The 12362-nt window shown below is 39.8% G+C and overlaps 1 protein-coding gene across 12 annotated transcripts in view; it reads right to left on the bottom strand.

Annotated features, from left to right (window-relative positions):
* Window positions 1-12362, bottom strand: part of DIS3L2 (DIS3 like 3'-5' exoribonuclease 2) — a 374814-nt gene that overhangs the window by 321642 nt on the left and 40810 nt on the right. The window contains exon 3 of one of the 12 annotated variants that reach the window (XM_063645286.1): window positions 5827-5896. The exons of 9 other annotated variants lie outside the window; for them this stretch is intronic. The gene's annotated coding sequence lies outside the window, so the exon portion shown is untranslated. Of the gene's footprint in view, window positions 1-1659; window positions 1753-5826; window positions 5897-12362 lie in introns of those variants that run through there. 2 more of the 12 variants (XM_063645287.1, XM_063645281.1) reach the window with 2 other exon arrangements.

Here is a 12362-nt window from a genome sequence, read left to right as displayed (position 1 = left end):
GAAGAATTCCATGCCCATAGGTATTGTCAAAAAGTGATTTCAAGGGCAAAAAAGGAGGGAAAGCCAATACTACAGCTAACTTGAGTTTGCAATACCAGTCAGCGCAAGCACCAGATCACCAGACCAACCAGAAACTTACCGTGGAGAACTCAGGAATGAGACAGCCAAACTGGGCCTTGATAAAAATCTATTTTTTCCTGCTGGTCTGCAAGACTGTGCACATGCACAAGACTGCAAACATGAAGGAAAGAAATGTTAGGGCCACAGCAAGCTGCTCATTCCTGGAAAAAGATGAGGCCTTGCAAATGGAGAAAGTAAAACCCAGGCAGACTTTCTGAACTTTGAATGCATTCTCCAAGCCTCACAAAAACCAATGACAAAGGGAAGCTCGTTGTTTCAAGGAATTTAAACACAACCTCTGACCAATCATAGGCTGACCACTAAGATACGCTGACCCAGGGGGCAAACCCTTGACAGCCATACTGAAAAATAAAAACAAGAAAGGATGAGCTAAGCAGAGACATCAGCAGTCACACACACACACACACCATGGAGAAACAAACTCCATGGAATTAATTAGTCCAGCCAAGCCAGTAAACAAACAAAAAGAGCAACCACCTCTAACTCTGGGGAGAAGGGAATCAGAATACAGAATATATTATCAAAAATATCCAGTTTTCATAAGATATGCAAAGAATCAGAAAAGCGTGACCCATACATAGAAGGGTAACAGTTTCAATAAAAACTATCTCTAGGGGAGCCTAGATTTTGAAGTTAGACAATAAAGACTTCAAAGCAGCTATTATAAATATGTTCAAAGAACTAAAAACACTTTTAAAATAAAGGAAACTATGATGACAATGACTCAGCAAACAGAGAATATTAACCAAGAGAAATTATAAAAAAGAGCCAAATGGAAATTTCAAGTGGAAAGACAACAACTGAAATGAAAAATTCACTAGAGAAGCTCAAGAGGAGAATTAAGCTGGCAGAAGAAATAACCAATAAATTTGAAGGTAGATGAATTAAGGTTATACAATCTGAAGAAAAGAAAGAACAAGGAAATTTTCTTTTAATTCCGAAGTCAAGAATTGTAATAAGGAGTCTCACTCCATTTTTTAAATTTTTGATGTCTGACCACTGACTTATGTTAAGCCTCACCTCACTTTTCCCCTTTTGAACCCACAACTGATCAGGCTAATAAGAAAGTCCACATGTGCCTTGCCTTTTGCCCCAGGGGAAAATTCAAGTTTTGCCGATCCTCAGCCTGCACATGGGAACTCCCCAGCACCCTAGCCATTATAAAAGCATAACCCACGCCCTCTGTCTAACTCAAGGCAGGCCAGACCCACTTGTACTAACCCTACCATCCCCAGAAGTCTCTTAGGTGAATAATAAAATTTCTCTCAAATTTTGTTGGCATGTGGAGTGCTTCCAGCATAGACACCCTACCTGTTAATTGGGAGGGTTACTTTCTACCTCCACAGGGTGACCATAGAATAGAAATGAAAGAGAGGACATCTCTATAAACCTTACAGAAATTAAAAGTATTATAAAGGAATACAATAAACTTAGAAAAAAATGGACAAATTCCCAGAAACAAAAATTACTAAAACTGAGTCAAAAAGAGAAAATTTGGCCACACGTGGTGGCTCACACCTGTAATCCCAGCACTTGCAGAGGCCAAGACAGGCAGATTGCTTGAACCCAGGAGTTTGAGAACAGCCACAGCAATACGACAAAACCCCAACCTAATTAAAAAAAAAAAAGTACAAAAAATTAGATGGGCATGGTGGCATGCACCTGTAGTCCCAGCTACTCTGGTGGCTGAGGTGGGAAGATCACCTAAGCCTGGGAGATCAAAGCTGTAGTGAGCTGTGATTATACCACTGAACTCCAGCCCAAGTGACAGAGTGAGACCCTGTCTCCAAAAAACAAAAAAACAAAAAAAAGTAGTAGAAAATCTGAATAGACATATAACAAGTAAATAAATTGAATTATTAATTTAAAATCTTCCAATAAAGAAAACTTCAGGCTCAAATGTCTTCACTGGTGTATTCTACCAAACTTAAAAGAAAAAAATACTATCAAATCCTTTACAACTCTTCCAGAAAATAGAGAACTCATTCTGTTATGACAGTATTCCCTTGATACCATAGCCAAAGAAAGGCATCAGAAGAAAAAAACTAAAACTTGTAAACAGATAAGATAGTTCATATTTTTAAAATTTCTTCTTGAATCAATTTTATTAATTTGTATTTCTATAGGAATTTCTCAATTTCATCTAACATTTCATGGTCGGAGTAGAATGTTGTCAAAATATTCTCTTGTACTTTCTTAATACCTGTCCTTTCTAATATGGTGAAAGTGTTCTTTATCTGTGTTGGCCAATATGGTAGTCACTAGCTATGTCTTTGGAGCAATTTTAGAGTGACTAGTACAACTGAAAAACTGTCAAGTTTGAAACATTTGTATTTCATCTTTATTCATAATGGATATTCTCTCAGGTTTGTTGGGGAAGAGGTTGGGTTTCCTTTTGTAGAGAGCTCTGTCACCCAGACTGGAGTGCAGTGGCACGATTATAGCTCTATAACCTCAAACTCCCAGGTTCAAGCGATCCTCCTGCCTTAGCCTCCTGAGTAGCTAGGATTACACACATATGTCACCACATCCAGCAAATTTTTTATTTCTTTATGTTTTGAAGAGATGTTGTCTCACTATGTTGCCCGGGCTGGTCTTGAACTCCTAGGCTTAAGCAATCCTTCCACCTCAGCCTTCTAAAGTGCTGAGATTACAGATGTGAGCCACCACACCCAGCCTTTCTCAGGTTTTAAAATTCTAGACTGTTATTTACTCTCATACTCTGAAGGTATCATTCCATTGTCTTACAGCCTCTATTGTTTCATTGAGAAGTCAGCCATTAATCTAATTGTCAATTCTTTGAAAGAATAACATTTCTTCTCGCCAACCTGGCAGATTTTGAAATTTTTCTCTTTATCTTTGGTTTTCTACAGATTTACTACACTAGGCCAAGGTATGGATTTCTTTTTTATGCTGCTTGGTGTCAGTAAGTTTTCTTGAATCTGTTGCTTAATAAGTTTAATAAGTTTTAGAAAGTTTTTTAGAAGGTTTTTGGCCATTCTCTATTCAAATATTGCTTCTGCCCATTCTCTCTCAACTCTTTGTCAGGATTCCAATTACACACTTTTGATCTCCTCAGTGTCTCTCTGTCTCCCTCAATCTCTTCAGTAGTTTCCATCCTTTTTTCTCTGAATTTTTCCACTTCACTAATTCTCCCTTCAGCTCTGTCTAATACTCTTAAACCCATCCATTATGTTCCCAATTTCAGTTGTTTTCAAGTCTAAAATTTTCATTTTTTCAAGTTTCTAGTTCTCTGCTAAGAATGCTGAATCTCGTCTTTTATATTTGAACAAGGTAAGCATAGTATATTTAAGTCTGCTCCTAAAAACTCCAATATCAGAAGTCCCTATGGATCAATACTATCTTCTGTTGCTTGTACTTGATTTTGTTCATGTTATCTGATCATGCCATGCTTGATTTTTTTAAATTATGAGCTGGACATTATATTTACAGAATGTTTATAGTAACATTAACAAGTAATGTTACCTTCCAAACAGAATTTACAACATTTGCTTCTGCCAAGCACCTGAAACAATAAATTACCTCAATCTATTTTCAGGGTTTAAAGGTATTCCAAGTGGAGCAACAGTCCCTGTGAGGGCCTATCTATATCCAATTCACCCCTACTTCTAGGCTGTGGCCCTTCAGGGTACCAACACCAAGTAAGAGTGATTCACCAAGATCACTCACAACCCACATTAGCAGGGCCTAAATTCCAATTCCTATCCCTCTAACCTTAAAAGGCTATCAAATTTACTACTCAGGCTGGGCATAGTGGCTCACACCTGTAATCCTAGCACTTTGGGAGGCCAAGGTGGGTGGACCACTTGAGGCTAGGAGTTCAAGACCAGCCTGGGCAACATAACAAGACCCTGTCTCTACAAAAAATACAAAAATTAGCCAGGCACAGGGGTGCACACCTGTAGTCCTAGCTACTCAGGAGGCTGAGACAGGACAATCACTTGAGCCTGAGAGGTGGAGGTTGCAGTGAGCCAAGACTGGGCCACTGCGCTCCAGTCTAGGTGGCAGAAGTGAAACCCTGTCTCAAAAAAAAAAAAAAAAAAGTACTGCTCAGTTTTTCAGCTGATCCCTCAAAAAAACTCAGCAAATATTCACTGGAGAAAAATAGTCTCAAATACCAATCTTATATCTCTGAGCCTTTATTCTCTTCTAGACACACTCTTATTACCTCTCAAATACTTTCAAAGTATTTCTCAATACTTTGAGGGGAAGGGCTGTATTTGTTTGGTGTTTCTAATTGTTGTCTCATGGAAGACTGGTTTCCAATTATTTTCTTTTTTTGTTTGTTTGAAATGGAGTCTTGCTCTGTCTCCCAGGGGGCTGGAGTGCAATGGCATAATCTTGGCTTACTGCAACATCCGCCTTCTGGGTTCAAGTAATTCTCCTGCCTCAGCCTCCCAAGTAGCTGGGATTACGGGTGCCTGCCACCCTGCTTGGCTAATCTTTGTATTTTTAGTAGAGACAGGGTTTTACCATGGTAACTAGGCTGGTCTTTAACTCCTGGCCTCAAGTGATCCACCCACCTCGGCCTCCCAAAGCGCTAGGATTACAGGCGTGAGTCACTGTGCCCAGCCAGGTTTCCAATTATTTTCTATGCCATAACTGAGAGTGGAAGTATCAACCTCACTCTTAACTCTCTCATTCCCAACTCTCTCCTACATGGACTCACTCTTCTCCCAGACAAAACTTCTCCATACCTGCACCTATCCTCGCTTTCTATTTTAGAGGGGAAAATGTCCCTACATATTCATAACCTAACCCTCTTAATGTGTGTTCTTCATGTTATTTTAATCTACTCTAGAACTTTTAACACACCCATTATTCTTGCCACTGGGGTATTCCCAATAGCACACAACCAATGTAAGAACCTGGCCCTGCTCCCCTTCTGCCCATCTCAAGCTACCAGCTATCATTCCATTTCTCTCATTCCCATTCCTACCAAAGTTCAAAAATGTGGTCTGGACTCACAACCTCTATTTCCCCCATTACATACTCTTTAATCTCTTTTGGAATATGACATCTATCATCTTCTCTATAATGAAATAAAGCTTTCTGTATTCCTACGAAGAAAAATCCTCACTACTTAAATAATGGCATTCTCTCAGTTTGCTTGTTTTTTGTGCAGGATGCCACTGACCAGCTATATCTTTGTAATACAAATTCTTCACCCTTGGCTTCCGGAACACAACAGTCTTGTGGTTCTTCTCTTTCTCTCTCTACAATTCACAGATTTCCTTACAGACTCCTCTTTTTTTCACTCACCTCTTCAGTTTCTACCATTTACAAGATTCTACTCTTATACCTCATCTCACTTCTCTTTTAAAGAGTTTTAAATTTTCATCTCCAGCTCTGCTCTTCAAAGCTCTTCTTTAACTTTCCAACATCCTGCTGAATAATACTGGCAAGCACTTTGAATGCCACATGTTTCTAATTCAATTTATTATTCTCCTCAAACTAAATTTTCCACCTGCATACTACATCCAGATTAATGACATCATTATCATCCCTGGGCAGCAACAGTAGACATCCAATCTCTTTTTCTCCATTAGTAATCTATTACCAAATTCTGTCTATTCTACCTTCAAAATGAGTCCTAAGTAGATTCCTTCCTTTCCCACTTAATTAGCACTGTCTGAATTCAGGTTGTTACAACTGTGTATGTACCATAAAGATGGCAATAGTTCTTTAGCAGGTCTCTCACTCACGAATCTCTTTTCTTCACTCCATGTTTCACCTACAACATAGAAGATATTTCATAAAATGCCTTTTCTTTTTTCTTTTTTTTTTTTTCAAGGCAGAGTCTCACTCTGTTGCCCAAGCTGGAGTGCAGTGGCACGATCTTGGCTCACTGCAACCTCCGCCTCCCGGGTTCAAGCAATTCTGCCTCAGCTTCCAAGTAGCTGGGACTATAGGAGTGTGCCACCACACCTGGCTAATTTTTGCATTTTTAGTAGAGACAGGGTTTTGCCATGTTGGCCAGGCTGGTCTGGAACTCCTGACCTCAGGTGATCCACCCGCTTCGGCCCCTCAAAGTACTGGGATTACAGGCATGAGCCACCACGCCCAGCCATAAAGTGCCTTTTCAAAACCCTTCAGGGTTGCTCACTGCAGCTCTATAATCTAACCCACCCTTCCAGGCGCATCTCTTACTAGAAGTTTTTCAAAAAACCCTTTTTTCACTCACAAATCTCTTTTCTTCACTCCATGTTTCACCTACAACATAGAAGATATTTCATAAAATGCCTTTTTTTTTTTTTTTTTTTTTTTTCAAGGCAGAGTCTCGCTCTGTCGCCCAAGCTGGAGTGCAGTGGCACGATCTTGGCTCACTGCAACCTCCGCCTCCCGGGTTCAAGCAATTCTCCTGCCTCAGCCTCCAAGTAGCTGGGACTATAGGAGTGTGCCACCACGCCTGGCTAATTTTTGCATTTTTAGTAGAGACAGGGTTTTGCCATGTTGGCCAGGCTGGTCTGGAACTCCTGACCTCAGGTGATCCACCCGCTTCGGCCCCTCAAAGTACTGGGATTACAGGCATGAGCCACCACGCCCAGCCATAAAGTGCCTTTTCAAAACCCTTCAGGGTTGCTCACTGCAGCTCTATAATCTAACCCACCCTTCCAGGCGCATCTCTTACTAGAAGTTTTTCAAATCACACTAGGTGAATCACTGATGAAAACAGTAAGTTGGAAAAGACTATGATTGCCATCAAAGCCAGAAAAATGACTTAAAAACAAATTAGGTTAACAATTATAAACTCTGGAAAAAAAATCAGAAACGACTACCTATAGATTCTGAAGGGTAAACAAATGGAGGCAGGCTGTTGGGAGGAGTAGGAATCTGGACAAGTAACTGGTAGTAGGGGGAATTTCATGAGTTTTTATAAAATTTGTGGGGAGGGAAATAGAAGTTTTGTCCCAAGGGCAGGCCACCATCACAGGGGTGGTGCAATGCTTGCAGCTAAATCTTCAATAGAAATTCCATAGGCTGCACCTGGCTAGAAGAAAGGATCATAGGTGGAGAGTGACCACAGGTGGAGGTCAGTAGCAATCTAAAAGAGGAGAGCGCTGAAGAAGGGAATCCCCTAATTCTTATGACTCTTCAAGTCTCAGGCTGACCCCTTAGCTGTGTAGACGTGTAGGACAGACTCAACGCAACATCATAAAGGCCTAAAAATTTCAAATGAGATTTAAGCCTACAGGAGACAAGACACAATCTGAGCCTAACAGGATCTGAAGCTAAGTGCTAGTGAAATAAATAAATTTAAAAAATTAAGATTCTTCAAAGGAATTTAACAGAATTCAGAGTCTACACAAAATAATATTCAAGAAACAATCCAAAATTATTTGACATACTAAGAACCCAGAAAACATCCATTCTAAAGGGAAAACTACAAATCCCAACCTCAAAATGACTCAGATGTTACAATTATCAGATAAGAACTTTACATCAGCTCTGATAACTACGCTCACTGAGGTAAAGGAAAAGACACTTGAAATGCCTGAAGAGATTGAAACTCTCAACAGAGAAATAAAAACGTACTTAAAAATGAGAATTTTAGACCAGGTGCAGTGGCTCATGCCTGTAATCCTCGCACTTTGGGAGACTAAGACAGGCAGATCACTTGAGCCCAGGAATTCAAGGGCAGCCTGGCCAACATGGTGAAACCCCATCTCTACTAAAAACACAAAAATTAGCTGGGTGTGGTAGCACATGCCTGTAGTCCCAGCTACTTGGGAGGCTGAGGTGCACAGATCACTTGAGCCCAGGAGGTGGAGGTTGCACTGAGCCAAGATCATGCCACTGCACTCCTGCCCGGGCAACAGAGTGACACCCAGTCTCAAAAAGAAAAAAAAATAGAAATTTAAAATTAATAAATACAATATCTGAAATAAAAAATTCAGTGGATAAGCTCAATAGCAAAATAGAGGTAAAAGAATAAACACTCAGGGAGTTTAAACTTTATCAACAGAAATTATACAACCTGAAAAACAGAAAGAAGACTGAACAAAAAGATAAAGTATTATGGACTTACAGGACAATATCAAAAGGTCAAACATAAGGGTAATTGGCCTGGTGGGTCACGTCTGTTAATCCCAGCACTTTGGGGTGCCAAGGTGGGCAGATGACCTGAAGTCAGGAGTTCGAGACCAGCCTGGACTACGTGGTGAAACCGTGTCTTTACTAAAAATACAAAAATTAGCAGGATGTGGTGGCGCATGCCTGTAATCTCAGCTACTTGGGAGGGTGAGGCACGAGAATTGCTTGAACCTGGGAGGCAGAGGTTGCAGTGAGCCAAGATCACGCCACTGCACTCCAGCCTAGGAAACAGAGCAAGACTCTGTCTCCAAAAAAAATAAATAAATAAGGGGAATTGATTTCCCAGAAGAAGAGAACAGGTCCCAAAAAAATGAAGAAACATTGGCTAAAAACATCCCAGATTTGCTGAAAAACATAAATACATAGATTCAATAAACTGAGTAAACCCCAAAAAGGAAAATTGTTTTAAAAATTTATATCATCATAATCAAACTGCTGAAAACGAACAATACAGAAAAAATCTAAAGTAGTCAACGTAAAAAGAAATACCTCAAACAGAACAACATTTTGAATGGCGGCAGATTCCTTTTTTTTTTTTTTTTTGAGACGGAGTCTCGCTCTGTCACCCAGGCTGGAGTGCAGTGGCGCAATCTCGGCTCACTGCAAGCTCCGCCTCCCGGGTTCACGCCATTCTCCTGCCTCAGCCTCTCCGAGTAGCTGGGACTACAGGCGCCCGCCACCACGCCCAGCTAATTTTTTGCATTTTTAGTAGAGACGGGGTTTCACCGTGGTCTCGATCTCCTGACCTCGTGATCCGCCCGCCTCGGCCTCCCAAGGTGCTAGGATTACAAGCGTGAGCCACCACGCCCGGCCAGATTCCTTATTTTTTATCGTCATCTTTCCTGCCAGCCAAAGACAATGGAACAACTTATCTTCAAAGGGCTAAAAGAAAAAAACTGTCGGCCCTGAATCCTATTTCCAGCAAAAATATCCTTCAGTAATGAAGGCAAAACAAAAAGACATTTTTCAGATAAAAGAGAAAACCCATCACCAGCAGCACTGTACTACAAGCAACGCCATACTGAGTTCTTCAGGCTAAAGGGAAATGATACCAGAGCAAAACTGGATTTTCAGGAATAAATGTTAAGCACCAGAAATACTTAATGTATGTAAATTATACATGAGTAAAGTTGTAAAAAATCTTAAGGAAAATTATTTTTAATCTGCAATTCTATACGCAGTCAAACTAACAACCAAGTATGGGGGTAGAATAAAGGCATTTTCAAAATAGCAGGCCTAAAAAAATTTCCTGTATTTTTTCTTATGAAGCTACTAAAGGATGTGCTCCACCAAAATGACAGAATAAACTGAGACAGAGGATGATATGGAGTACAATGAGGAGAAGACTCAGCACAAAAAAAGTGCACAGGAATTTTCTAAGACGACAGAGAAAAAAGAAACCCCAGGATAGCAAATGTGCATTAAGCATACAGGGTAACCTCTAGATTGGAGGACAAAGGTCTAGATTAGAGCAGGGTCAAGAAAGAGAAATTGTTATCATTTAAGATCCCTGCTACCAAATAATTTAGTGTCTTTTTAATCCAAGGCAGAATACCTGGGTGAGCCTGGCTTGCTTCCTGTTCTAGGCTTAACTTGACCATAACCGGATGAAGTTCCTACTCTCCCCTCCAATAACTTGATTTAGCTGAAGCCACTCATTTCACCACACAGAAGTGTTCTACTGTGACCAACTCCTGAGCTTCTGAATTAACTAAAAGATAATCTATAGTATGCTTCCTTTTATATGACAAAGAAAAAATAAGAGTTACACACACACATACGATCGTTTGTGCAAAAAGACACACAACACAGTAAATTAGAAACTAATGAGACTGGCTACCTACAGTGAGTAGATGGGAACAGTGAAAGGGAGGCAGGTAATAACTAGGTAAAAGAAATGGATGTGGAGTAACACTTCACTTAATATGCCTTTTTATATGTTCTGACTTTTGGAACCACATTGATGTTTCACATCTCAAAAAAAAAAGCAACATAAAATAAACCAGAATGGGGCAAATGGCCTAAAAATGCAATTCAAATAGAAAGAAATTATGCTAACTATACTTAAAATGAAAAACACAACAAATGTTAATGAAATAAACTGAAGAAGACACCAAGAAATGGAAAGATATCCCATGTTCATGATTGCAGAATACTGTAACAGTGTCCTTACTACCCAAAGCAATCTACAGATTCAATATAATCTCTACCAAAATTCCATGACATTTTTCACAAAAATAGAAAAAGCAATACTAAAATTCATATAGAATCACAAAAGACCCCAAATAGGCAAAGCAATCTTGAGCAAAAAGAATAAAGCCTGAGGCATCACACTACCTGATCTCAAAATATGGCCTACAGTAATCAAAACAGCACAGTACTGGCATCAAAGCAGACACACAGAGCAATGGAACGGAATAGAAAGCCCAGAAATAAAAATACACATTTACTATCAACTGGCCCTCAAAAAGATGCCAAGAATACCCAGTGGGGAAAGGACAATCTCTTCAATAAATGGGTACTGAGAGAACTGGGGAGGGGGAGGGGAGGGGAGCGGGAGGGGAGAGGGGGGAGGGGAGGGGGGAAGGGAGGGGAGGGGGAGGGGAGGGGGGAAGGGAGGGGAGGGGGAGGGGAGGGGGAGGGGAGGGGGGAGGGGAGGGGGGAGGGGGGAGGGGAAGGGAAAGGGAAAGGGAAAGGGAAAGGGAAAGGGAAAGGGAAAGGGAAAGGAAAGGAAAAGGAAACCCCTCTCATTTGCAACAACATGGATGAACCTAGAGGACATTAGGCTAAGTGAAATAAGCCCGGCATAGAAAGACAAATACCACATGATCTCATTTACATGTGCTGTGTAAAAAAGTTGAACTGATAGGAACAGAGAATGGTAGTTACCAGAGGCTGGGGGTTGAGGGGAGTGGAGAGATGTCTGTGCCAAAAGACACAAAATTTCAATAAGACTGGAGGAATAAGTTCAAGAGTTCTATTGTACATCACGGCAACTAGAGTTAATAACAATATATTGTATACAGTCATCTCTCTGTATCCATGAGTTCTGTGTCTGTGAATTCAGATCAAAAATATTTGGGGAAACAACAATAAAAATAAAAATACAATAATTTTTAAAAAGAATCCAAATTTAAAAATACAGTATAACAACAATTTTCATACCATTTATATTGTATTAGGTATTATAAGTAACCTAGAGAGGATTTAAAGTCTATAGAAAGATGAGCATAGGTTATATGCAAATGTCTTGCCATTTTATATAAGGCACCTGAGCATCCACATTTTTTGGTAGCTGTAGGGGTCCTGGAACTAATCCCCTGTGGATATCTAGGGGCCAAGTATACTTGAAAATTGCTAAGAGAGTGTATTTTAAGTGTTCTCATCACAAAAAAATGATAAGTATATGACATAATGGGTATGTTAAGTAGCTTGATCTGGTCATTCCACAGTGTATACATATAGCAAAACATCATGTTGCACATCATAAAAATATGTAATTTTTTGCTTGTCAATTAAAAATAAATAAATCACGATATATTAGAGGGCAGCAGGAAATGGATGTAACAGGAATGGCACACTAACCCAAGTAACTGTGGGGTACAGTATTTAACGAAATCCTGTGGCTAAAAACAAAAAATAAGGGTAAATAAAGATTAAACTCTGGTTAATAGGTTTTTTATAGAAGTATGGGTTAGCAATTCCAAAACTGCTTTCTATATATCCTAGATGGAACAAATAAGCAAATACTTGTGGATAAGGAGCCAAGTTCGTCAATGTTGGAGAAAAAAATTACAAATATGGAAAAGTGGAAAGGCTAGAACTGAAATGGAACTGGAGACATCAGTATAACTCAATGGTTTATAATAAATAGAGAAATACGGATGCATCTATATACACACACAAATGTATATAGCATGTAAAGATATATTCTTATATTCCCTAGCTCTGTCTCCTGAAAGGGCCTATAGAGTCAATGACATTCCAGTAGCAATGAGCATATCTAGTGCCTAGGTCTCAGTTTCTAAACACCATTCATCACTAAAAGCAACCAATGGAAAAATGGCCAATTCTGAGACCGGAGTAGAAACGTACAAATATGAGCC

Source organism: Symphalangus syndactylus, chromosome 8 (assembly GCF_028878055.3).
Source record: "Symphalangus syndactylus isolate Jambi chromosome 8, NHGRI_mSymSyn1-v2.1_pri, whole genome shotgun sequence".
NCBI lineage: Eukaryota > Metazoa > Chordata > Mammalia > Primates > Hylobatidae > Symphalangus > Symphalangus syndactylus.
This window is presented reverse-complemented; position numbering and strand designations above follow the sequence as displayed.